This window comes from Camelus bactrianus, chromosome 8 (genome assembly GCF_048773025.1).
Source record: "Camelus bactrianus isolate YW-2024 breed Bactrian camel chromosome 8, ASM4877302v1, whole genome shotgun sequence".
NCBI classification, from domain to species: Eukaryota; Metazoa; Chordata; class Mammalia; order Artiodactyla; family Camelidae; genus Camelus; species Camelus bactrianus.
Genome location: NC_133546.1, coordinates 70,284,593 through 70,310,166, shown reverse-complemented (window position 1 = coordinate 70,310,166; position 25,574 = coordinate 70,284,593). Strand labels below are relative to the sequence as shown.

Below are 25,574 nucleotides of genomic sequence, written 5' to 3'. Positions count from 1 at the left end.
CAGGGGGAAAGGCTGGGCTGGCGCGGAGCACCCGCTGCGCACCAGAAGTGATGGACACGCAGCGGGGGCTCTCCCCGCGGAAACGGGGCTGGAACCCAGGCCCTCCCTGCCCGGAGGAGGCGCCGTTGGTCCCAACCGCCGGGCGTGGGAGCCCTCTGCCGGGCGTTGCTGCGCGTGGCGGGAAACAGCCGCGCCTGGCGGGAAACTGCGGAGCCTGGCGGCGAGACTCCGGAGGCTTTGGACCAACTGTGGTGAGTCTGAAGCTGCTTCCTGGGGCTGAGTGCTGAGTCGGGGGACCTGTGAGGTTTCTCCGGGACCTGGTAGTGAGCGGCACAGACCCTCGGGCTTTCTAGGCTGTTGCCGCTGCTTTAGCCTTCATTTTCAGGAAGACAGTTTGCAGAGAGCTTACTGATGAAATTAAGTATCCGTTGGTTGGAACCTTGACGACGCTAAATCTTAGATGCAGTGGTTTGTTTCCTTGTTTCTTTACAGATTTGTCTCTGGGGAAAAAAATCCCAACGCAAATTGAGAGAACACGGAGCTGCCTTGAGCGGGGGTGTGAATGCACTAAATGCTACATAAATACCAGGACCTTCCGGGACAATGAGCTGGGGACCCGCTTTCCACGTCTGGTCAGTGGAACCGGAACCCGAGGTAAAAAGGGAGCACGCCCTCCAGTTCATGGCATGCTTTCTTCCTTTTTTTTTTTTTTTTTTTTTTTTTTACAATTTGATGAATGTTGATAGATGCACACACCCATGAAACCAACACCACAATCAATAAAGCTAACATTTCCATCACTCCCCAAGAGATGCAAACTTTGAATTCCCAATTTATCCCTTCCCACCCCCTTTACCCCCTGGTAACCATGTTTCTTTTCTGTGCCTGTGAGTCTGTTTCTGTTGCTATCATAAAGTGCTTACAAACTTCCCTCCTGTCTGAGATCTCCCGAGTTGGAGGCTCTGCCACCCCAAGGGGAGGGGGGAGGGTGTCAGGGAGTCGGGGCCCTGAGACCACCTCTGCTGTGTCCAGTGATGTCAGGTTCTTGGGCTCAATCTGCCACTGTGGGTGGGGGGCCAGGGTTGTCTCAGCAGCTGGAGGGCCAGGGTCCCGGGCTCCATGGCCTCACAGTTACCTGTGGCTGTGGGCACTGTTTCTTCTGCAAGGCTGCAGTCGTGTGGCCACCTCCCCTGTTGCTACTGGGTTCTCTGGGATGCAGGCTTAGCCACCAGGGCTGGATAGCTGGGCTAGCATGCACCGCCTCCCCCTGTGCCTTCACTTCTGCCTACTCTGAGTTGCAGTCCACCCACCTTTAGTTGCACGGAAGTGCGAGCTTCTCCGGTATCCTGGTGTGCTGGGCAAAGGCAACTTAGTTGCATTGCTGATGCTTTTACTGGTTGTAGGATAAGGAAAGAGACAAAGATAGCTTTGCACTCCATTATGTTGCTAACACCTAAAGATGAATTCTTGCTGGTGAGTGTTTGGAATTTTGTTTTTAACTGGCTTTTATTCCCATAGTTTTAATCATATGATATGCAGGATTCCTCTTATATGCAAATCGTTTACGCATTTCAGAAATCTGACATTGTGTGCCCTGGTTCAGAATGGAAATCAATGGTGAAAGAAAAAAAATTTAAAAATCAATGGTTTTAGTTATTTGGTCTTAAGGATATTCTCTGCTTAATTATTACTGACATGGTAATTCCAATATAATTGTGATAGATTTCAGCACAGCATTACAGACAAGACCCAGTAGTGTCTCAGGTCAACTGGAAATGGAGCTTTACTTAAAGACACCCACAGTCACAGTGTCTAACAACCCTACAAGCCACTAACCAAACACGAGGTTGCCAAGTTCCCACCTTTTTGGAAACAGTGGGACCCACTGGGGATATGTGAGGGTTGTGGTTACCTGTTGGACAGTGGCTTATTCTGAAAGATGAATCTTTGTGACAGTTATATTTTAAATTTCGTTGAGACATTTTATTAGTTAATTTAAATTATGTTAACATGATTTTGATTTCACCTACTTGGTATGCCTGACCACCTTCATTCTGGCCCTGACTTTTATGGTTTCCTTTGCAGTCTCTCCTTGCTGCCTACCTGGGGATTGCTATCCTGGCCATTTACCTCTGGAAGACGATCCTTGCTGTGAGTATATTATGGTACTCGATAGCTGTCCCTGAATCATAAATACCCAAGGGCTTTGATAGTCCCTGCACCTTGCATTTGTTTTCTTCCAGATTATTAACATGAATGCAAATTGATGTTTGACATTGAAATAACCTTAGAAAATATTTTAAACTTTTAAAATAAAAACTCAGTATGATGACTATAATCTCACTAAGAAAACTTTAAGACCTAGTTCTTTTCTATGAAAAGGAAGTCAAAGATCTCAACCTTTGATAGGCACTTTCTTATACTGTTAAGGACTTGTGACTTCTCATGATTCTTAGATATAATTTAAGAATATGTGAAACCTTAAAAATGTTGATTTCCTTTAATTCAATGTGATTCCACTTCTCATACCCCTAATGAAATAACCAGACATGCATTTAAAGATGTGTGAGAAGGCAGAGACTCTTTCTAGAGTTTGAGGATTTCTGGGGCTCTGTCCTTCAGGGCCCAGGTCAGGCATCCTCTTCTTAAGAACGCCCCCAGCCTGGGTTATATGCTCCCGTAATATCTCCCTCTCATGGAAGTAATCTTGTCTACATATTTGGTATTTGTTTATTTATCTTTCCACCCAGTAGATTATGAGCTTCCTGAAGACAGGAACCACATTTTGTTCATTTCTGAATCCCCAGTGTCCGTCAGTGCTTGGCTTTGTAAAGGTCTGTAGAGTTGAATAAGTAATAAGCCTTTTGTCTCCTTCCTTAAGCCAAAGAGACTAAAACTGTGAGGCCACTAAGTCAAGTTAAATATATTGACTAATTCCTTTTAACGCCCAAGATACTGTGCTTTTAGAATATGCTGGAGGTGGGGGGAGTTGCCTAAATTAGGAAGTGAATGAGAGGTTCTAAAGCAAGAAAACTGGGCTGGATGAGACTGGAAAAGGAGAGGAAAAAATTTCTCCTAAGCAGAATCTTTCATTTAAAAGGGTGAGGTAAAGTGTGGCCAGGATAAAATGGAGCTTAGGCCAGGTGTGTACAATGATATATGCACAAAATTTTAGAAAAAAAAACAGGAATATTAATTCTTATTTTTAACAAAGAAACATCAATAATTGAAATCCAGAAGCAATGATGACCAAAATTTGGGGTGCAAGAAAAAACTGGAAGCTCTCCCCAGTTTTTTTTTTTTTTTCCTGAAAATGAAAACTCTGAGTTTATAAAAATAAACCAATAATGAAAATGAGGCTTGTTTCTTTTTAGGATTAGTGACTCAAAGGAGATAGAAACCATTGATGATCAATATGAAAAAGGCAATTTCATTGGCTTTTTATTTTTCAAAAAAGTAAGAGAAATGTCAAACATTAGGCTCTTCTGGGTTATATGAAAGGAATAGAGAACATTAAAAATTCAATAAATAGAACAAATTAAAAAAAAGATGTTTGAGAAGGGAAAATACAGTAACAGCCTAAATGATGCCTGGTAAGAGAATTGTTAAATTACTGTGCATCCATACGGTGTGATATTAGGCAGCTTTTAAAATTCATATGGTGCAAAGACATTTCAAGAAATGGACAATGTTCTTGAATAAGTGTAAGTACATTTGACTGTTTTATGGTTGGATGACTGCATTCTGTTGATTCTTATTTTGTGGTAGGCTTTATTCCTGTGATAACTGCGTAAGTTTAAAAAGCTTAAGCTCTAAACTATTCTTAGAAACAAAGAATAGTAAAATATGTAAATTAAAAATACGTGCAGTATATTGTACATATGTTTTTACATGCAATATTTTGTATATGTGCAGTGAAATTGTAATAATTCTACCTAATAAAATTGAAAAATGAAAAAAATGCACAATGTTAGTGTCAAATGGAAAAAGCAGAAACCATGAGTTTCTATACAGTGTAGCTAAAAAGGTATGTCCTTCTATTTACATTAAGAATGAATAAAAAAACGTTGCATGAAAATATCATAAAATAGAAAAAAGAAACATCCTTATCTAAAGGGGACAAGGTAATTTTAAAATTTTTTCTAATGCATTTCTGTTTACAAAACTAGCTGATTTGGTTATATCCTGTTGTGCTCATATAATACCTTCTTCTCTGGAAAAGCATTTTACTCTCCAAACACGTGCAGCAGTCTTTTATTAACAGACCAAGATGAAATTTGAAGACATGATTAGATTAAGACCAACACTAGGGCACGGTTAATTGATATATGTAACTCACTGTAGTCGAGTGAAATGGTCCTGGCAAAAAGCATCCTCTGTTCACTCTGCCACATCCTCTCATTTCTAAGCACATTCATGTTCCAGGCACCCTTGGACATGGTTTCTATTTTAGGGTCTTTTAATATGTTACCTTAGGAGAGAGCAGGACAAGAGCATATTTGAGAGATGCCTCAGTTATCTAATGTTGTTGGGAAGAAATTATTCTGTATAAACAAGCTTTGCAGATGACTTAAATTAACTGGTCTAAGTGCCAGAGTTTGGAGTGCAAAGTTCTAAAATTGAGAACAGATCCCCTGACTTATTAATTGTAACAGACCTATCATTGTAAGTGAAATTTCTTCATGCATATGGATTGGAAAATTAATTCAAATCAAAGGTCTTTCTCCTGGATTTCTGTGGCGTGTTTTATCCCTCACTGGCCATGAGATGCCCTGTGAAGAAAGAACATCACAGGGTGCAAAGGAGGTTGGAGAGGGAGAAGGGAAATCAGCTCATGTCCCCACTCTGCTTCCCGCATTTGGAACAGCCCTCTGTCCTGATTTTCAAGGGACTCTTGTCTGTGTCCTGATTTTGCCCCGCAGCCTCAGCACGTGCTTTTGCCCCTCAGTCCTTCCTCTGGGTCACATGCCTGTTGCTCCTCCCACTCGTCTCTGCCTGTGGGTGAGATGCCATCGGACAGAAGGACAGAAGGTGCTCACTGCTGAGCAAGGTGTGACTTTAAAGGGATGTCCTTGGCTTTCCCCTTTCCCCTTTCCCCATGCTTTTCCTGCGATAGCATTATTGTAGGTGCTGTTTGACTACTGCATGATATTCTGATATCTTGGCAAGTTTTTCAGGCCAAACTCAGCATCTGATCGCCATTTATAACCTTTGATTTGGGAACTAGGTATCAGGGGCCAAGACACGGTGTTTGACAGGGGCCTTGCCTGGATTTTATTGAGCTGTCCCCCAGTGCTGTCTTCAGGGCTGAGTCACACGTGGGAGCTCTTTTCACCCTTTTCGTAAATGTCGGCTGCCATTACTGTTGCTGCTTGTGCATCTTCTCTAGCCAGTCTCCACTCCACCTCTGACTTGGCAACCTTTGTCACAAGTCGTCTGGGAAAGATCGTAGGACCTGGCTTGTTGGAACCATTTGACGGTTCAGCCAATAGTTAACACTGAGTAGAAGTTCTCTAAGGTGCTCCTGGTGCGTGAAAGGGGCATAGCTTAGTCCAAAGATTTTGCCTTTGCTCCTGTTTCCTGAGAGGCTTCGAAAACGGTCCTTGGTTCTGGGTCATTATGGCTGCTGGAGTTGACAAAATACAATGCCAGGTAAATGGTGCAGTAGGATAGTAATTAAAATATCTGCCATTTCCAGGATTAAAGTTAAATAGACGTGCTCATTTAGACGACTGTAAACAGAGCTTTTGTTCCAAAATAAGATATTTACCTTGATTCTCACTCAAAAATGGGTTTGGAAATATCACCAACTGTGAATAGGAAATTATTATTTTTTACTTTTAAATATTCTATAAATTAATTATGCTGGGCTGCATCATTTGTATACTGCCACTGGATCACAGTTTGGCTTGTTAGGAACTGTAAGTTTATGCAAAATAACATGCTTTTACATCTAATTTAATTTTCTTTCTCTCTGTTCTAGGTAAAGCATCGAATATATCAAGGTAAGATTTCAGGCTTCTGTTTTCTTCGTAATAGTTTCTCAGTACAGGTGTTTCTGTGGGTTCTAATTTGACTGGAAGTAAATACGTTGACTTCTCAGGTCTAATTCGCCTCTTCACAATTTTACTATTCCTGGTTTGCGGCCTAAATGACAGCATTTTAGGATTGAGTCACCACCTGTTGAGACAGGAGCCCAGGAGAGGGAACAGGTCACATTGGTAGGAAGATGTAGGTGTGTTTAATTCATTTAGAAAAGTTAAGGAATCTGGTGAGTCTGAAGTTTGAGGGGAGTACTTTGGCCTGACCTGGCTCACAGGGAAGTGTAAAGGTTACGACACTGTCTGAGGTTATCAAGCTTAAGGCTTAGAGATGAAGACAGATAATGCCAGTCAAAGTCTGCGTCACAGCAGAGGCTTCAACTATGCGTTGAGTCCTCAGTGGAAGGAGCCTGAATGTCGCTAACGAATGAGCGGAAATGAAAGGATGTAAAATGGGGATAATGAGGTCTGTGCAGGCTTCCCCAGGCTGTGACGGGTATGTGGAGCTGTGTGTGGGGAGGCAGGACAGCCGTCTGGCACACATTTATTAGGTCCTCGAATGTGGGTGTTTCTTGTGGTGAAGTGCAACCTCAGTGTAGGGGATAGAGAGGTGTGACCTCAGGGCAGCAGAGATGTCACGTTGTTAAGATAGAGGGTAAGTCTGTACTTTGGGGTCAGACAATATAATTCAATGCCTGGCAGGAGGTTCTGGCTTCCTGGGCCCTGCTCTCAGGGCTTTCCGTGGTGTTACCCACCTGTAAGGCGTGTGTTTACCTGCACGGTGCGTGAGAACCTTCGTTTCTGGGGCTGATGACTCTTGTGACTCAGATTGTGAGGTGTTCGTGTTCTCAGCAAGTAAGTGGTAAAGCCAAGGTTGTACCCAAGGGTGTGTGATTCCAAGGGCTGTGTCCTTCCAAGCCACCCACCCTGGTTCTTATGAAAGGAGGTTTTCTGGGCAGCAGGAAGACATTGGAGGTTTTTGAGTAAACAATCAAGTGACATTAGAAGGATTTCTCTGCGTAAATAAACTTTGGGTGGAAGTGGGAAAAATCCAAAAGAAGTCAGGAAATTTCTTTTTTTCTTTTGCTTTTTTAAAGCAATTGCAACAATCTACTTCTTTTATTTGATAACAGGAGGACAACATTTAAGTACATAGGATGCTTGATTTTTTTCTCTTTTGTATCTATTGATGGAGGTGCTATTTGAACTGTTGACATTTTCTAAGCTGTATGTTCCTTAATGATGTGATATTAGGTGGAGACATTGTATTGTGTTTCCGCATCTTTGAAGAAAGATTGAATAGGAATCTCATTGAAAAATAGAGGTCTTGTCTTTGCATTTGTTTTTTACATTTAAATTGCTACTAACTAAATTTGCCTTCTTCAGGGATCACAGTAATGCTGAAAGGATATTTTTGCTCATAGTACCAGGATAATGTGGCTTTGCTTTTGATTGGGGTAATCCAATTTTATTTGTTTTGGTGATAATATTAGAGATTGTTTTTATCTCTTTTTAGTTAATTTACACCGGATTTCTGAGGCGATCAAGCATTGCATGAAGAAAAACTCAGAACTTGTAGAAGAAATATCCAGGTGCACACAGAAGGTATAGTCATCCCTTCATTCTCATTCTCATGGCTTCCCCTTGAAGGACGTCTGCCTCCTTCTAGCTCATTTACTTCACTGTCTCTTCTTACTTCACTGTCTCTTCTTTCTTTCATCCTGGTGTTCCATTCATTATATTCTGTAACAGCCCATTCAAAGCAAACATCATACCCATGTAAAGTACCGTTTTCTTTATTTCTGTAAGGACTCACCCACAGGAGATAGGTTTTGCTATAATTAATGGTTTTGAATTCTGAATCCATTCTTACATAATTGTATAGATCAATGAAATAAAGAAATGTACTAAAGAAGCCATGAGGGAAAAATAAGATTCTCTCCAATGAAGTACACAGATTTCAGGTTAAAAAAAAAAAAAACCCTTCTTTTTCCGAGATTACACACCACAAAAACAGAAGTAAAGTAATGAGTGGCTATTACTGACCTCTGTGTTTTCTTGTAGGATGATATCAAAACACTTGAGAAGATGAATGAAATCCTTGATGATGTCATTTGAGAAATACATACTGAACTACGATCTAAGAGAGATCAGAGTGTCAAGAATCGGAACTTGGTGAGAATTTTGCCACTCAGTGTTACTGTCATTTGGCTTCTGAGGCTTTTTTGTGCTTTGGGTGAATTGGACCCTGCATTCTTCCATGCTGCTCATTTCAAGTATTAATACCACAATAACATTTCTTTTTTTTTTTTTTTTTAATTTAAGGGCCTAGGAATAATTTTATTCACGAACCTGGGTAATTTTTATATCATTTAGCACTACCCTTTAAGAAAAATAGAAGTGAGAAACTGTAGAAGAGAATCCTATAGGTTTCAAGCCATGTTGGATGGTCCTATCCCTCTTAATGAGAGCAGAGAATTTTCACAGTGAATCTGGGCACAGTATGTATCTTTCACTAGGAAAATTCATTCATTTAAGCTGTATGGCTTGAAAGATTTCAGACCTTCTTTGTTTTAGCCTTGTCACTCAGTTGACTAATCCATTGTCTTGAAAGCAGGAAATTCAACTTCCCATGAACTATTTATACCTTCTTACAACTTCCATGTGTTTTTTTCTCTTTGGCCCAAACTAGATCAGCTGCTTTAATGACACAAAGTATGAGATGTATCAACTAGACATTTCTTTTTAGCATATGGCCCAGTGGTTTCTTTTGAAATCCTAGTACATGTTATGTTTCCATCCTACATGCACATAGTGGAAAAGAAAAATCTACAGAGAATTTGTAAAGGTGTTATTTCTTTTTTTTTAATTGAAGAATAGTCATTTACAATGTGTCAATTTCTGGTATACAGCATAACGTCCGAGTCATACATATATATATGTATATTCATGAATATACACATATATTCATTTTCTTGTTTTTTTATTAAATATTATTACAAGATATTGAATATAGTTCCCTGTGCTATACACAAGAAATTTGTTTTTTTAATCTATTTTTATATATAGTAGTTAATATTTGCAAATCTCTAACTTGCAAATTTATCCCTTCCCACTCACTCCTCCCCACCCCGGTAACCATAAGATTGTCTACTATGTCTGCAAGTCTGTTTCTGTTTTGTAGATAAGTTCCCTAGTGTCTTCTTTTTCCTTTTTTAAATTCCACTTATAAGTGATATCATACAGTATTTTTCTTTTGCTTTCTGACTTAACTTCCCTTAGTATGACAATCTCCAGGTCCATCCATGTTGCTGCAAAGGGCATTATTTTATTATTTTTGTTGGCTGTGTAGTATTCCATTGTATAAATATACCACAACTTCTTTATCCAGTCATCTGTCAATGGACATTTAGGTTGTTTCCATGTCTTTGCTATTGTAAATAGTGCTGCTATGAATGTTGGGGTGCATATATGTTTTAGAATTAGTGTTCCCTCTGGATATATGCCCAGGTGTGGGATTGCTGGATCATATGGTAAGTTTATTTTCAGTTTTTTGAGGACTCTCCATACTGTTTTCCATAATGGCAACACCAAACTACATTCCCACCACCAGTGTAGGAGGGTTCCCTTCTTTCCACAGCCTCTCCAGCATTTATTGTTTGTGAACTTTTGAATGATGGCCATTCTGACTAGTGTGAGGTGATACGTCATTGTGGTTTTGATTTGCATTTCTCTTATAATTAGCAATATTGAGCATTTTTTCATGTGCCTATCGGAAATTTGCATGTCTTCATTGGAGAACTGCTTGTTTAGGTCTTCTGCCCATTTTTGGATTGGGTCATTTGTTTTTTTGTTATTAACTTATATGTGCTGTTTATATATTCTGGAAATTAAACCTTTGTCAGTCACATCATTTGCAAATACTTTCTCCAATTGCATAAGTTGTCTTATTATTTTGTTTAGTTTCCTTTGCTGTCAAAAGCTTCTAAGTTCAATTAAGTCCCATTTGTTAATTTTTGCTTTTATTTCTATTGCCTGGGTAGACTGCCCTAGGAGAACATTGCTAAGATTTATGTCAGAGGATGTTTTGCCTGTGTTTCCTTCTAGGAGGTTTATAGTGTCTTGTCTTATATTTAAATCTATAAGCCATTTTGACTTTATTTTTGTGTATGGTGTGAGGGAGTGTTCTGACTTCATTAATTTACAGGCTGCTACTCAGTTTTCCCAGCACCACTTACTGAAGATACTGTCTCTTCTCCATTGTATATTCTTTCCTCCTTTGTCAAAGATTAATTGACTGTATGTCTGTGGGTTTATTTCTGGGTTCTCTGTTCTGTCTTATTGATCCACATGTCTGTTTTTGTGCCATTACCACACTGTTCTGATTACTGTATCTCTATAGGATTATCTGAAGTCTGGGAGGGTTATTCCTCTATCTTTGTTCCTTTTCTTCAGTATTGCTTTGGCAATTCTGGGTCTTTTGTGATTCCATATAAATTTTAGGATTATTTATTCTAGTTCTGTGAAAAATATCCTGGGTAATTTGATAGGGATTGCATTAAATCTGTAGATTGCCTTGGGCAGTATGGCCATTTTAACAATATTGATTCTTCCAATCCAAGAGCATGGGATATCTTTCCATTTCTTTAAGTCATCTTTAATTTTCTTAATCAATGTTTCGTGGTTTTCCACATACAAGTCTTTCACCTCCTTGGTCAGATTTACTCCTAAGTATTTTATTGTTTTGGATGCAAATTTTAAAAGGGGTTGTTTCTTTACTTTCTTTTTCTGATTTTTTATTGTTAATGTAAAGAAATGCAACTGACTTCTGTCTGTTAATCTTCTATCCTGCAACCTAGCTGAATTCTTTTATCAGCTCTAGTAGTTTTTGTGTGGTGCTTTTAGGGTTTTCTATATATAGTATCATGTTATTTGCAAATAGTGACAATGTTACCTCTTCTCTTCCAAGTAGGATCCTTTTTACTTCTCTCTCTTGCCTGATTGCTGTGGCTAGGACTTCCAAGGCTATGTTGAGTAGAAATGGTGAAAATTGGCATCCTTGTCTTGTTCCAGATTTTAGTGGAAAGGCTTTCAGCTTTCCACTGTTGAGTATTATGCCGGCTGTGGGATGCCATAAATAGCTTTTATTACATCGAGATACGTTCTCTTTATACCCACTTTGCTAAGAGTTTTTATCATAAATAGGTGTTGCATTTTATCACATGCTTTTTCTGCATCTATTGAGATGATCATGTGATTTATATCCTTTCTCTTGCTTATGTAGTGGATCCGAGGTGCATTTACCAGGTCAGCACCACCCCCAGCGCCTAGTCTATGTATGGTACACAGGTCCACTGAAAACACTGTACCTGTCCCTGTGGTGTACCAGAACTCTACTTGTTGCTTGTTTGTTGTACAGATGTGTGCCCTCAGAGCTAGCAGTGCAGATCTGCCAACATCAGGCAGTAGGACCTGCCGCAGTAATAGTGCAATCACACATGTGGATCCGTGGTGTGTCACTGGGTCAGCACCATCCTTAGTGCCAAGTGTGCATACATTATGCAGATCTGCTGAAAAGGCTGCCTGTGCCCCTGTGGTGCACCAGAACTCTGCTCCTTGCTTGCTCATCCTAGAGGCACGTGCTCACAAAGGCACCCATGAGCCAAATCCGCCCCCTCTTCATGGGGCTGCAAAGAAATCTCAGTCTCACCTGTGAAGTTGCAGGGCCCTTGGGTATGAACTCAGGTTTCACTCCACCTCCACCCAGGAGCCTTGCACCAGCTAGTATGATGGCTTGACTGAGCCCCACCTCTCCTCTCATGAGAATGTATCAACAGTGTTGCTATGGGCTTGTGGAGACAGTGGCTATGGCCTGGCTCTGTTGTGCCCCTCACCCCCATGTGCACCAGCAGTGTTGCTTTTTTGTGGGGATCCCAGGCTATTCTGTTCTGTATACACCCCCAGCCACAGCCCACAGCACACCCCAGCCCCCTGAGACTGCCTCTGCACAGTCAGCCCCAGCCCTCTACCCGGGCTCCAGCAGCCAGTCCCAGCCCACCCCTGCCAGCTTGTGTGCAGAGCTGGGGATTGATCGCAGGGACCCTCTGTGCTGGTTTCTGTCAGTTTTGTCAGCGAAGCAGCTGCTGTGCACTACTCTGAGCCTCAGAGGCCCCCTCTGTCCCTGCTGACCTCTCTGTTGGAGAAGGCGTGTCCTGGAATAAGAGCACGTCTCCTCCTTTGCCGCTCCCTCCCCACAGGAGAGGTCCTGCACTGATTTCCTTTCTTCCTATTTTTTTTTTCTCCTGCCAGATTTTGTGAGGAATCTTTTCTTTTGAAGTAAGAGATGTTCTGCCAAAGTTCAGCAGGGGTTCAGAGCGAATGGGTGGGTCTGTAGATGTATCTCTTGGTGTATTTGTGGGAGAGGGTGAGCTAAGAGCATGGCTGTCTTGGCACTACCCCCCACCACCCCGCCCTGAAAGGCGTTACTGAAATGAACATCTCAGAAATTCCAGATGTAAATTACCTTTGTTAGCTACAGAGTTTCTGTTGTACAGCTTAGCTTTGATGAAGAACAAGTATGTCATGTCTTAGAAGGTTAAATTTCTATGTTATCTACTTGAGGATTTTTGTTGTTGGGAACTAAGTCATCAGTGAGACTGTTTGTTTTAGGTTCAATTCTCCCCTCATGGAGTTCATGTCAGGAAAGAAGAACATCATGTCCAGAAGAAAAATGCTCAGCTTGCGAAGGAGACGGATCAGGTAACAAAATGTACCTTTTAAAGATTATATAAATCAGAGATCTGAACATGATTATTCCTTTTTAAGTTTCTTATTTTAAAAAGACATAAAATTCTCCACAACAACGATTTTCAAGTCTACATTGTATTAGTGTTAAGTACATTCACATGTGTATAGTGTTGTTGAATTTGCTTTCTCAAATCTGTCTTGCAGTCAAGCATTCTGAGTGCAGGATTTGAGGATTCAAAGCACAAAGCCTTGATGTCTCATGAATGCAGCCTGGAAGGTATGTTCCTTGTTGGGAAGAAAACCCCATGTATAGCCTTCCAGGGAGGTATTGCAGGCTTAGTTCTGGACCCCCACAGTGGCTACCACAACAAAGTGGGTCTCATGAATTGTTTTGGTTTCCCAGTGCATATAGTATAAAAGGTGTGTTTACAGTATTCTGTAGTCTATTAAGGTAAGCAATTGCATTATGTTTAAAAAAAAGTACATACTGTAAGTAAAAAATACTTTACTGCTGACAACTACTAACCATCATCTGAGCCTCAGAGAATCATCATCTTTTTGTTGGTGGACTGTTTTGGATCGATGTTGAGGGCCGCTGACGGATCAGGGTGCTAGTTGTTGAAGGATAGATTGGCTGTAGCAATTTCTTTCCTTTTCTTCTAGCAATTTCTTAAAATAAGGCAAAAGGAAGTTTGCCACAGCATCAGTTTACTTTTCTTTTTGTGAACAATTGCCCTGTAGCATGCAGTGCTGTTTGGTAAACCCAGTAGAACTTCATTCACAATTGTAGTCAACCCTTCTGAACCCCGCTTCTGCTTTATCAGCTGAGTTTATATGCTGTTCCAACTCCATTCTTCCATTTCAACAGTCTTCACCTCTTCACCAGGAGTAGATTCCATCTCAGGAAACCACTTTCTTTGCTCATCCTTAAGAAGCAGTTTCTCATTTCTGAAAGTTTTATCATGAGATTTCAGCAGTTCAGTCAATCTTCAGGATTCACTTCTAATTCTAGTTTCTTGTTATTTACACACATCTGCAATTACTTCCTACTGTGAAGTTTGAACCCCTCAAAGTCATCCATGAGGATTGGAATCAGCCTGTTGCAAATTTCCCTGTCTGTTGATACTTTCCCCTCTCCTGATGCCACTCATATTCTTTTAAGTGGCATCTAAAATGGAGAATTAGTTCAGTTAGCTTTGTTGAGATCCATCAGAGAAGTTGCTATGTATGGCAGCGATAGCCTTACGGAATCTATTTTTTAAATACTAAGACTTAAAAGTCAAAATTACTGCTCGAGCTGTGGGCTGCATAATGGATACTGTGTTAGCAGCCATGAAAACAGCGTTCATATCATTTCCATTAGAGCTCTTGGGTGACCAGGTGAGTTGTCAGTGAGCAGTAATATTTTGAAAAGAATGTTTATTTCTGATCAGGAGGTCTAAACAGTGGACTTAAAATATTCAGTCATCCGTGTTGTAAACAGTTGTGCTGTCACGCAGGCTTTGTTGCTTCATTTACAGAGCAGAGGCAGAGTAGATTGAGCATAATTTTTAAGGGCCCTAGGATCTTCAGAATGGTAAGTGAGCATTGGCTTCAAAACTTAAACTGACCAAGTGCATTAATCCCTACCAAGAGAGTCAGCCTGTTTTGAAGCTTTGAAGCCAAGCATTAACTTCTTTCTAGCAGTGAAAGTTCTAGGAGGTGTCTTCTTCCAATGTAAGGCTGTTTCATCTGTAATGAAAACCTGGTGTTTAGTGTAGCCATCTCCCTTAATGATCTTAGCCATACCTTCTGGATGACTTTCTGCAGCTTCTGCACCAACACTTTCTGCTTCGCCTTGCACTTTTATGTGATGGAGATGGCATCTTTACTTAAATCTCATGAATCAACCTCTGTAAGCTTCACACTTTTCTTCCACAGCTTCCTCCCCTCTCAGTTTTCATACAACTGAAGAGATTTAGGGCCTTCTTCAGATTAGACTTTGACTTAGGGGAATGTCACGGCTGACTTGATCTTCTATCCAGACCACTGAAACTTTCTCTGGATCTGCTTTAAGGCTGTTCCTTTTATCATTCTCGTGTTCACTAGAGTAAAACTTTAATTTGCTTCAGGTTTTTGTTTTGTTTTGTTTTGTTTTGCCTTCTCAGTTTCGATATCTGTTTGGTGAAACAGGCCCAGCTTTCTGCCTGTCTCATCTTTGGACATGCCTTCCTCACTAAGCTTGATCATTTCTAGCTTTTAACATAAAGTGAGAGATATGCTACACCTTCTTTCATTTGAACTCTTAGAGTACAATGTAAGGTTGTTAATTGGCCTAATTTCAACATTGTTTTGTCTCAGGGAATAGGGAGGCCTGAAGGGAAAGGGGGAAATGAGGGAAGAGATGGTTTGTGGAGCAGTTAGAACACACACAACGTCTATCAGTTAAGTTTGATGTCTCTTATTGGGAACAGTTTGTGGGGCTCCAAAATAGTTGCAAAAGTCACATGAACGATCACTGATCCCCGGTTACCCCAACAAATATATTTTATTTCTTTACAATGATAAAGATGGGGATATATTGCAAGATTACAGAAATGTGACACAAAGTCATGGAGTGAACCAATGCTATTGAAACCATGGCATCAGTGGTATCACTATCGGTGGCAGCTATAGCCTTACAAAATGTATTTCTTACATAGTAAGACTTGAAAGTCAGAATGACTCCTGGATCCATAGGCTGCAGAATGGATGTTGTTACCAAGCATGAAAATAGTGTTTACCTCATACATCTCCATCAGGGCTTTTGGGTGACTAGGTGCACAGTCACTGAGCAGTACTGTTTTGACAGAATGTTTTCCTTTTCTGAGCAGTAGGTCTCAACAGTGGGCTAAAATCATCAGTCAACTGTGTTGTAGACAGATGCGCTGTCACCCAGACTTTGTTCCATTTATAGAGCACAGAGTAGATTCTGCATAATTCTTACGGGATGTAGGATTTTCAGAATGTTAAATGAGCATTGGCTTTGGGTGACAGTCACCAGCTGCATTAGCCCCCACCAAGAAAATCAGCCTGTCCACTGAAGCGTTGATGCCAGGTGCTGACTTCTCTCCAGCTATGAAAGTGCTGGATGGCCTCCTCTTCCGATTTTCTGCATTGAAAACCTGTTGTTTAGTCTAGCCACCTTTGTTAATTGTCTTAGCTTGGTCTCCTGGATAACTTGCAGCAGCTGCTGGATTAGTTCTTCTTGCTTGCACATTTATAGTGGAGATGGAATCGTTCCTTAAACTTCATGGACCAAAATCTGCTAGCTTCAGACATTTCTTTTGTAGCCTCCTTATCTCTCTCTGGTTTCATAGAATAAATGAGAGTTAGGGACTTCCTCTGGGTTGGGCTTTGCCTTAAAGGAATGGGTAAGGATAAAGACTGAAATATTTTAAGACTTACCAAGAGTGACACAGAGATTAGAAATGAGCAAATGAGGTTGGAAAAAGTGTCACTGATAGGCTTTCTGGACTCAGGGTTGTCACGAGGCTTTTGTAAAAAATACATGTTCTATGAAGGGCAATAAAATGAGACATGTCTGTAGTAGAAATGAGTTTGCACTGGGAGGGTAAATAATGGATTCCTGCCTTCAACATTGTCTCCTTTCTCTACTCCCCACCACAACCAAGTTCTTGAGTGCAGATGTACACATACAAAGACAATTGTTTCATGCTTTACAGAAAGTAAAAAGAAAAGGCAAGCCCGCCATGCTGCATCGGGGTCTGTGAAAGTGAGCAAGGAAGCCAAATTCCTAAGGCAGAAGAACGTGGACTTTTTGGATGGAATCTGTGGACAAAGAAAGAAGGATGCAGAAGAGTAAGGTGTTCATGTGTTAATTATGATAAATCGTGTGAATGAATGTGTGGAACCACGTAGATATTATAATATGCTTTAGAGTACATGCCACCATATTTTTTATTACCATATTCAGTAAGTACAGATTTGTGTTTACTTTCCTGCCTTGATTTCTGTAATCTGCATCTTCCATTCCACTGTAACTGGTTACCAGAGTACCTGTTTGTAATTAGTTTGAGATTGGAATGGGTACTGGGACTAGATTTGATCTCTTCATTATCTGGATCCACTGGGTCCATTTTCATTGTCCTCAGGTTTCAGTCCCATCATATTGTAATGACCTGCCATGCATCTGTCATTTTTAATTAAACTCTAGACATTGAGTAGAAAATAGAATTTGACGCCTAGTGTGAGGTTAACTTGCTGCAGAGAAGATGTGGGTTTACTGCTGGCAGGTGATCAGAGCGCTGGCAGTGCTGCATCCTGTTAACCCAGTTAGCAATGGAGATCACTCAGCGTAGGCTCAGCCCTCCTGAGGCCAGTGTGTCTCCTGTCCACCTTTATTCCTGGCACTTAACCCTCATGGGTCCCAGCTAAGGCCTGTGGGCATTTCTAGGGATCACCTTTGCTGAAGGACTGTGAGCTCTAGTTATCTGATTGTGGTGCCCGTGCATCAGGGGTGGGGGCACCAGCTGCTGGGCTGCTCTGCATCTCAGTACTTTGCAGCTAATGGAGGGCCCTTGGGGAAGGTGGCCCTAAATGCCGGGCTGACCTCAGTCCTGGGCTTCCTTCTTCTCCATCTTGGCCTCACGTTCCTTCCTGGCTTGTTAGCAATTTGGTACCTTTGATCATGGATTTTATAATTTGTCCAGCGTTTCCTGTCATTCTCAGGGGGAGGTCAAGGATTTCACACCCATCAACCCACATTAAAAAGCAAACATTTTCTTATATCCCCTAAAGAATCAGGTTTTGCCAAGGCTTTGACTGAAAATCAGGGCTCTCCACAAATAAATCACGAACACCTGCTTCATCCTGATGTGTTTGGTTGTGATGACTTGGTCAGGCCCTGTTTTCCACACTGAAACACAGTGAGCTCACGCTGTCCCAGTCACAGGAGCCTGAGCCTGGGTGGGCACAGTGTGCACTTCATGTGGGCTTTTCAATGTGTGTTTACTTTAGCTACAAATGAATAGGGATGGAGACTGAAGGGAAGCTCAGATACCAAACACTTGCCAGAGGCCTGAGTTTAGTTTTGTCATATCTATTAGTGGGGCCTTTAATTTTTTCCTTTGTATTTGTCAGTCTGTGTATTTATGGGGAAGGGCAGAAGGAACATTGAATTCTTCCCTTCAGATTTCTGGGAGAAAAAAATGGCAGAATTTCACAGGGTTTCTTTCCCCTCTCAGGAAGCTGGACATGAAAGGATGTGAGCTGGTGGAAAAGAAGCACCTATTAGCAGTAGAGCAGAAGTTGAAATTGGCTGAAGAAGAGATACAAATGTACAAGTGAGTTCTGCCCCTCAATACCTGTGGCTTAGAAAACCCCTGTTGGATTATTTTTTTAACTTTTCTAAAATGTTTAGACACAACATCACACAGAGACCAAAACCAGTGTTCAGAAGACATTTGTATAGATATTTCACATAGGAGGGGAAATGTTATGTTTTACACATGTTAAGTTAAAGGTTTAACTTTAAAAATATTAAGTTACTAAGAATTTCCTGGTCCCCAGTGCTGGCCGGACTATGTGGAAGGATGGTTCACAAGGATGTTTCTGTACATACTATAAAGTGTTACCAACCTTAGGAAGGTGGTTTGGTGTAGCATCAATCACATCAATAAATATGACCATGCCGTTGGAGAGACCCACTTGTTGTAAGCCTGAGAAATAGGATAAGGATGTAAGGAAAAGAAGAATCAAGCTTTATGATGAAAGATACTCCATACAGGATAAATTAGGAAAATATTGAGAATGGGAAAGCAAATTATGTCAATGCAGAACTTGGCAGGCATTAAGTAATAATTAAGGAAGGAATTAATGCAGCAATAGCTTTGAACCTCCTGTACTTTTATAATAATATGAAATGTGTTTTATACGGTCAGATAATGCATATAAATGTGTAGTTCGGATAATGTGGACTTGGGCAGGTTATTTAAAATCATACCCAGCATTGTATTTTATCTGATGAAACAATTTGTAACTAATAGGAGAAGAGTTGAAGAATTGCAACAGGAAATGCAGGAAACAGAGGACAGCTTCAAATACTGGGTAACTTGCCTTTTTCCTGACACACTGAGTTCTTAGCACCTGATGCAGACAATTATTGTGGCCCTGAGAATCCCTAACCATGGGGTGTTTCTTGATGTGTTGACTTTTCAGATCACTATTCTTGAGGAGGTGGCTCAAGACAACTGGGTAAGGATGTGTTTCCTTCCTTCCCTTTGTGCATAGTCGGCCACAACTGAATGTGGATGTGCTCCCCCCTCCCCCCAGCTCTGGGCTCTGGATCAGAGGGCAATGAGAGAGATGAGATGGGAGGTTGCCTACTTGAAACAAAGGTACAGAATTTTGACATACATTTTTAAGGGTGTTTTGAGATTTTTAAGGGTAAGCTGTTTTGTGTTTAGTAGAGGAATTGATAATGTAACTCTTACTGAAGCCATTCTTTCTCTCATCTTCAAGATTGGAAGAAATCTGCAGACAGAGGCAGGCAGAGGAATATACGAGGCAGGGACCCATCTCAGGAGGACCATGCACGTTGCATCCTCCACTGAGAGGTAAGGAGCACACTGTGACGAGCAGCTGCTTCATTTCTGCTGCAAAAGCCGCTGAATGGGTAATTGTTAGGTTTCCTGGACACCATGCCATACACTCGCTGCAGAGAACAGGTTCTCAGCTGGTTGAAAAGATGCTGTTTTCTTCACATGCCACCAGCCAGCAGGGCTCTGTCCCCTGTGCACAGTGGAGCTCATGCCCCTCCAGGGACTGTGGGCTGCCCTGCAGCCTCTTGGTAGGTTGGTTTGGTTGGTTTCTGTGTGCTTGAGGAAATGAGCATTGACACCCTCTTCCTCATTAAAGACACAAAAATAGGCTTGAAGAAATGGAAAGACATTCCTTGCTTTTTGATGGGACAACTCAATTGTATAAAGACATCACTCAATTTATAAGTTTAATTCTTAAAGTTAAACTATGAATTTAGCATGATACCAATAAAAATCAGTTTGTTTTCTTTTATAGAGATAGATAAGCTATCACTGAACCTCACATGGAAAAATTAACAAGAGTCATGGAAACACAGAAATGAAAAACTACGAGCAGGTACTAGCCCTACTAGGAAAGAAAACACACTCAAAATCCTCTGTCATTGAATGAGTGTCATACTAGCACATATTTAGAGACCAGTGAAAAAGAATAGGAAGTTCAGAAATAGACCCAAGTAAATATGGAACTTTGGTGTATACGAAAGAGCACATCTTGAAAAAACGGAGCAAAGATAAACTTTTTTGATAGACGGCGCTGGGACAAAGGTGAACCATCTGGAAAAAGAAAATTAGATCCATACCTCCCGCCGTAAGTTCCAAATGGATCAGGGATCAAATGCAAAGTGAAACCATACAAGTTCTAGAAGAAAATAGGGGTGAATTCCTCCTTCACCTGGACGTAGTAAGAGGTCTTCAAACGAACTCCAAATCCAGATATGATAAAACAAATTAGTTTTAAATCTCATTATATGCCAATAATTTTTTAAAATAAAGGCATGTTTAAAAATACCATAAACAAAACGAAAAGGTACCTGACAAGCCAGGAGAAATATCTGCAACATGGATGACAGATAAATGGCTAATATCTCCAATATATAAATAATTCTTAAAATTTGAAGGGAAAAAAAAATCCCAGATAGAAAAATGGCCAAAAATATCAATAACACACACCGGAAAAAGATATAAAAGTGGCCTTTAAGCTTATGAAAAAAAATTTACCTTCACTTATAATAAATGATATGCAAATTAAAACTACATTAAGAGTACATTTCTCACCTATCAGATTGAAAATTAAAAAGTACAACATTCTCTGTAGGTGAGACTGTGGAGACACAGACACTCAGAATGTCAGCTAGTACAATCCTTCAGAATGGAATTTGGCGATATTTAACCAAATTATGTGTGTACTTACCTTCTGACTCAGCAATCCCACTTACCAAGATTACCCTGAACCCATGTCTCCAACGAAATAAAAATACATAAGCAGACGATTTTTTATTGCAGCACTGTAATTGCAAAAATATAGGAAAACAGTGGTATACTCTAGAGGGCTGTTCTCGTGATTTTCTGAAAGTCTGAAATCATGTCAAAAGAAAAGAAAAGAAAAAGGGATTTTTTTCCTCTCAGGAGACCTTCCTGATTTTATCAGACCAATTTTCAGCCTCTCCCATTGTCATAGTATCCATCTCACATTGCATTTTAAAAATAGAGAATCAAGGCTTTAAACATGTAAGTGAACAGAATATTTAACAAATCATTAATCACACTGTTGTAGTCCTCTCCAGACTGACAATAAATTCTATCAGAAGTCACTGCATCAGTCAACACCATTTATCTTGAGAATTCCTACTGTGGAGAGTGTGTGTGGAGAGCACTCTGGAGGGTCCTGTGTGATATTAGGGTAAAAGTGATGGACGTTATTCTTCCATGTCTCCCTAAACTGGCTATGAAGGACCTTTGAGTGCATCCTGTCAGGTGGTTAAAGCATGACCGCAGACACTGGGATCTCATCCTTCTTTATGGGAAGGAGGACAGGCACCAAGCCTTCATTCTCTGGTTTCCTACAGATCAATAGCACCAGCATAGGCCAATAAAGTCTGAGCTTGCTTCATCTGAAATTCAGTGACCTGAAGAGAGGTGGTTCTTAATCCCCTTGAGAATGCAAAGCTCCCCCCACCAACCCAAAGGATTTCTCTCCCTTCTGCATAAATTGGCAGGCTAAATTTTATAAAATTTTGCCACTTTGCTCTGGGATCATGTATGCTTTCCTTCTTAAAGAAACGTCGGTGTGTCAGGGACGCAGTAGAGGAAATATGCAGAGGAATGGCTGGAAAATCAGGACAGTTCTAACCACTAAGGTCTCTTCCCACTCAAAGATGGCATGATTATATGGTTTAATTCCTCTGAAAATTCTCTGATCCTTCTTCAAGAAGATGTAATTATATGTGCTGCCTGTGTGCCTCCTCCAATTGTGTACTCAGGCCACTGGATTGAAGTTAAAGATGTACACATTTGTCTACAAGAAGGGTCGGCAAACTTTTGCTATAAAGAATGAAATAGGTTTTGTGAGTTATATGGTCTTTGTTGCCACTACTCAGTTCTGCTGCAGTAGTGTAGCCATAAATGACATGAAAATGAAGGGGTGTGGCTGTGTTCTGATAACCTTTTATTTACGAAAAGAGATGATGGATGGGACTTGGCCTGAGGGCCATAATATCTGCTGACCCCTTGTTTATGACATTTAAGACAGGTGCCATGTCCTACATCTCTATGTCTCCTCCAGTTTGAGCACGGCTCCTGCAAACCTCAGCAGCACTCAGTCACCAGTTGTTGAAGGAGTACTCTGTGGACCACAGGGTCAGATCGCCTGGTTATGCCTGGAAATTTCAACAGACCTCATTTCTCATAGAGTGTGAAGTACAGAAATAACCTTAATCATAACTGTCATCCAATTATTAATATCTGAATAACATCTTACAGCATTCCCACCAAGTCGCTGTCCATTGCTACTTGGAAATTCCTCATCCCTTAAGGAGTCCCCATTCACTGCAGGAAGGCCATGCTTGGTTGAAACAACTTCTTACACTGAACCAAAATCTGTCTCCTGTAGTTGGCCCTGGCACCTCCTAATCACACACTTAAAATCATAAACGATGGGCCAGAGAGGACCTGACATTTCACCTAGAACAGGTTCCTCGATTTACAGATAAGAAATTAAGGCTTACGGAGCTCTAGAGCACCGCTCACAGGAGCCCAGACTGTCAGCAGCAATGCGGTGTGTACTGGTGTCCCTGCAGATCTGGTACGAATAAATCACCTTTGGTGTGCATCGGGAGCACTGTTTTTTTTTTTTTTTCTTTTTTCTTCTTTCAGCAGAAATACTTTTCTAAAAATGAATGTTAAAATAAAAGCAAGTGGGTGTACACTTGTTTACATCCAGCCAGAAAGGTGAACTGGGAATGTGCATGGGCCTAAAAGCCAGGAGACTAGGTTACTGTCTTCACCACTAACTTAAATGAGGTCATGTGGGCAAGCTGTTCAACCTCTTCGGGTTAAGTTAGGTGATTTCTCAGGGCCCTTCTAGCTCTAGGACAATCCTTTAAAGGAAAAAGGTAGAATATTTCAAAGCATGGTACAGACATGTTTTTCCCCCCAAAAGCCTAATTTCTTTCATCTCAGAAAATATTACATTTTCTGTAGTGGTTAAGACCATGAGCTCCTGAGACCTGGGTTCAAATCCCAGCTCTGCCACCGACTTGTATGTGACCTGGGTGCAGGGCATTTAGTCTTTCTGAGGTTCAGTATCCCTATCTGTAAATTGAAGATAAAAGTACCTACCTCTCAGGGTTATTTGCTTTGGAAAAGAAATGAGTTATATAAACAAAATACATCAGTGGTACCTATAATGTTCAATAAGTGAAATCTGTCATTAGCCTAAGAATTCTGTGAAAAAAAGCAAACTAGAAACTTAAACTATACAACTGGGTGTGGGTGTGAATAATGCTTCTAGCCACCATCAAACGGGAAGTCCTAGCAATGGAGCTTCCCAATGACAGCCCCTCCAACTTTTGACCACATGTCATGAAGCCTCCAGACCTTTCGACAAGCTCTCTAACCTCTCACCTTCAAGTTCTTCACTCATAAAAGTGTGACTCAAATGTGGAAGCCATCTCCAACATTTGCTTTCAGAATTCTAGTTTTAAAGTGTAAACACTAGAAGTGACAGACAAGTGGTCTCTTGGTGTTAGTACAGAATTATGACTAGTATTGATGGCCAACAATTTCTTCCCCTAAACAGGAAGCTTTTAATAATGGGGGCTGACTCTACATAATATGTAAAGTTGGTACATATACCGCTTATTTCTTGATTCTCTGTGGAGGAAGAAGAGCTTCTTTTATTTTAGGAAAATCTCATGTTAATAATACTCATTACAAAGCTGCATAATGTAGTCACACACACTTCAAGTAATAACTTGAGGGTGGGATGTTGTAATTTGCACTACAGAATCAGAAAATGACACTAACAAGTTAGGTCAAGTGTCTTATTCAAAGTAGCCAATTAAGCCAAAGATCAAGCCAAGACTTGAATTCACAGCTTCTGCCAATTCTCTGTGTTGCAGGCACTCTGCTTCTAAGGATTTAATCACTTTGTGTCCTTGGGAAACAAGTAAAATCAAACAGAAATTAAAGTACAAATGGTAGGTGGTACATCGTATTTTAGAAAAAGAATTAAAGTGATAAAACAAAAATTGCTTTATTCAAGCAAACACTTATAAAGTGGCGATATGGTAGATACCATAAAGAATTCTAAGGAGATGGCAAAAAGGATTTTCTGGCCTCAAAAATCTTCTCAAGTACAGACAAAATCATCAACTTCCATTCACTTCATTCACTTTATCAATCCAGTTTCGTTCCATTCACCTACTGTTCAATTCCACATACATTAATGAGAACTTGCCATGAGCCTGGTGCTGACCTAGGTAGTGAAGATACGTAAGACAGGCCTCATCCTCAGGACAGAGGTAGGTAAACTTTTCCTGGAAAAGTCCAGGTAATAAACATTTTAGCCTCTGTGGGTCCTTCAGTCTCTACTGCAACTCTTCAGCAGTACCCCTGGGGCACAAACACACCAACAGACAGCATGTCCATGAACGAGCATAGCTGTGTGCAGTAAGACTCCGTTTACCAGGACAACACCCAATTCGGCCCATGTGCGATAATTCGCTGACCCCTGCTCTGAGCTCCCAGGTTAGTTCATGAGCCAGATCAACTCACCTCTGGAAATAATACAATAGAAAAGAATTTATTTGAAATATGAACGGGGACATGAATATTGTCTGGCAGAAGGGCTACTGAAAGGCTTCTTATAGGAAATGGCATTTAATCTGGGCCCTTAATAAAGAGTAAGGTTTGGGAGAAATTAGTACAAGTGAATTTGTGGAGAGTTGTTTGTACATAATGCTCTTAGAGAATGGAGACTCGTCCAGGGAGGACAGGGACCAGGTCAGGAGGGCCTAGCAGGCCACGGTAAGAAAACTGGGCTCTTCTCTACAGTCAGCAGTGGGCACTGAAAAATCCTTAAGCAGTGAAATGATGTGATCAGATATGTGTTTGACCAAAAGAGTTCAGAAGTCAATGAGGATGATGAGCTTGGGTGAATTGGAAAGAGATTAAAGACAAAGTGGTCGAAGGGAGAATGTGGTTACAGTCTAAATAACCAATGGGTAAGCCTTCATCTCAGGCTTTTTAGTGATGTGAGAAGGGGAGATGCATTCTGGAGATGGTTTAGACCTGGGTGGTACAATATGGTGCCTGCTAGTACTTGAAATGTGGTAGTGTCACTAAGGAACTGAATAGGTAATTTGCTTAAAATTTTTATTAAGTTCAATTTAAATGTTAAAAAAAGTATTCAGTTCAGTTATTACAAAATTCTCAATTATGTTTGGAACAATTTGGATAATATGGATCTACTTTTCAAACAGTAATTTGATGAGATCAAAAGACAGACTATGTATTTCCAATGAATACTTGGTATCTGCATTTAGATGTGCTGGAATGGTACAATATACAGACTTTATGAACTTAGTAATTTAAAAGTACACTATTTCACCAAAAATGTTTTATATGGATTAAATGTTGAAATTTTGGACATACTGGATTAAGTAAAATATATTATTAAAACTTGACACATTGTAACTGATTGTAC

General features: G+C 40.6%; 1 long non-coding RNA gene across 4 annotated transcripts; it reads left to right on the top strand.

The window, feature by feature from the left end:
* On the top strand, window positions 1-25,574 carry LOC105079136 (transport and Golgi organization protein 1 homolog). Of its 4 annotated transcripts, XR_836229.3 has the most exons (14): window positions 1-251; window positions 493-654; window positions 2,086-2,151; window positions 5,984-6,005; window positions 7,558-7,646; window positions 8,106-8,216; window positions 12,711-12,800; window positions 12,993-13,065; window positions 16,493-16,628; window positions 18,014-18,112; window positions 18,815-18,875; window positions 18,987-19,165; window positions 19,290-19,384; window positions 19,845-25,574. It is a non-coding gene; the product is annotated as a transport and Golgi organization protein 1 homolog (long non-coding RNA). The 4 variants fall into 4 exon arrangements; XR_012508764.1 differs by having other exon boundaries at window positions 19,290-25,574; XR_012508765.1 differs by lacking the exons at window positions 19,290-19,384; window positions 19,845-25,574 and having other exon boundaries at window positions 18,987-19,254.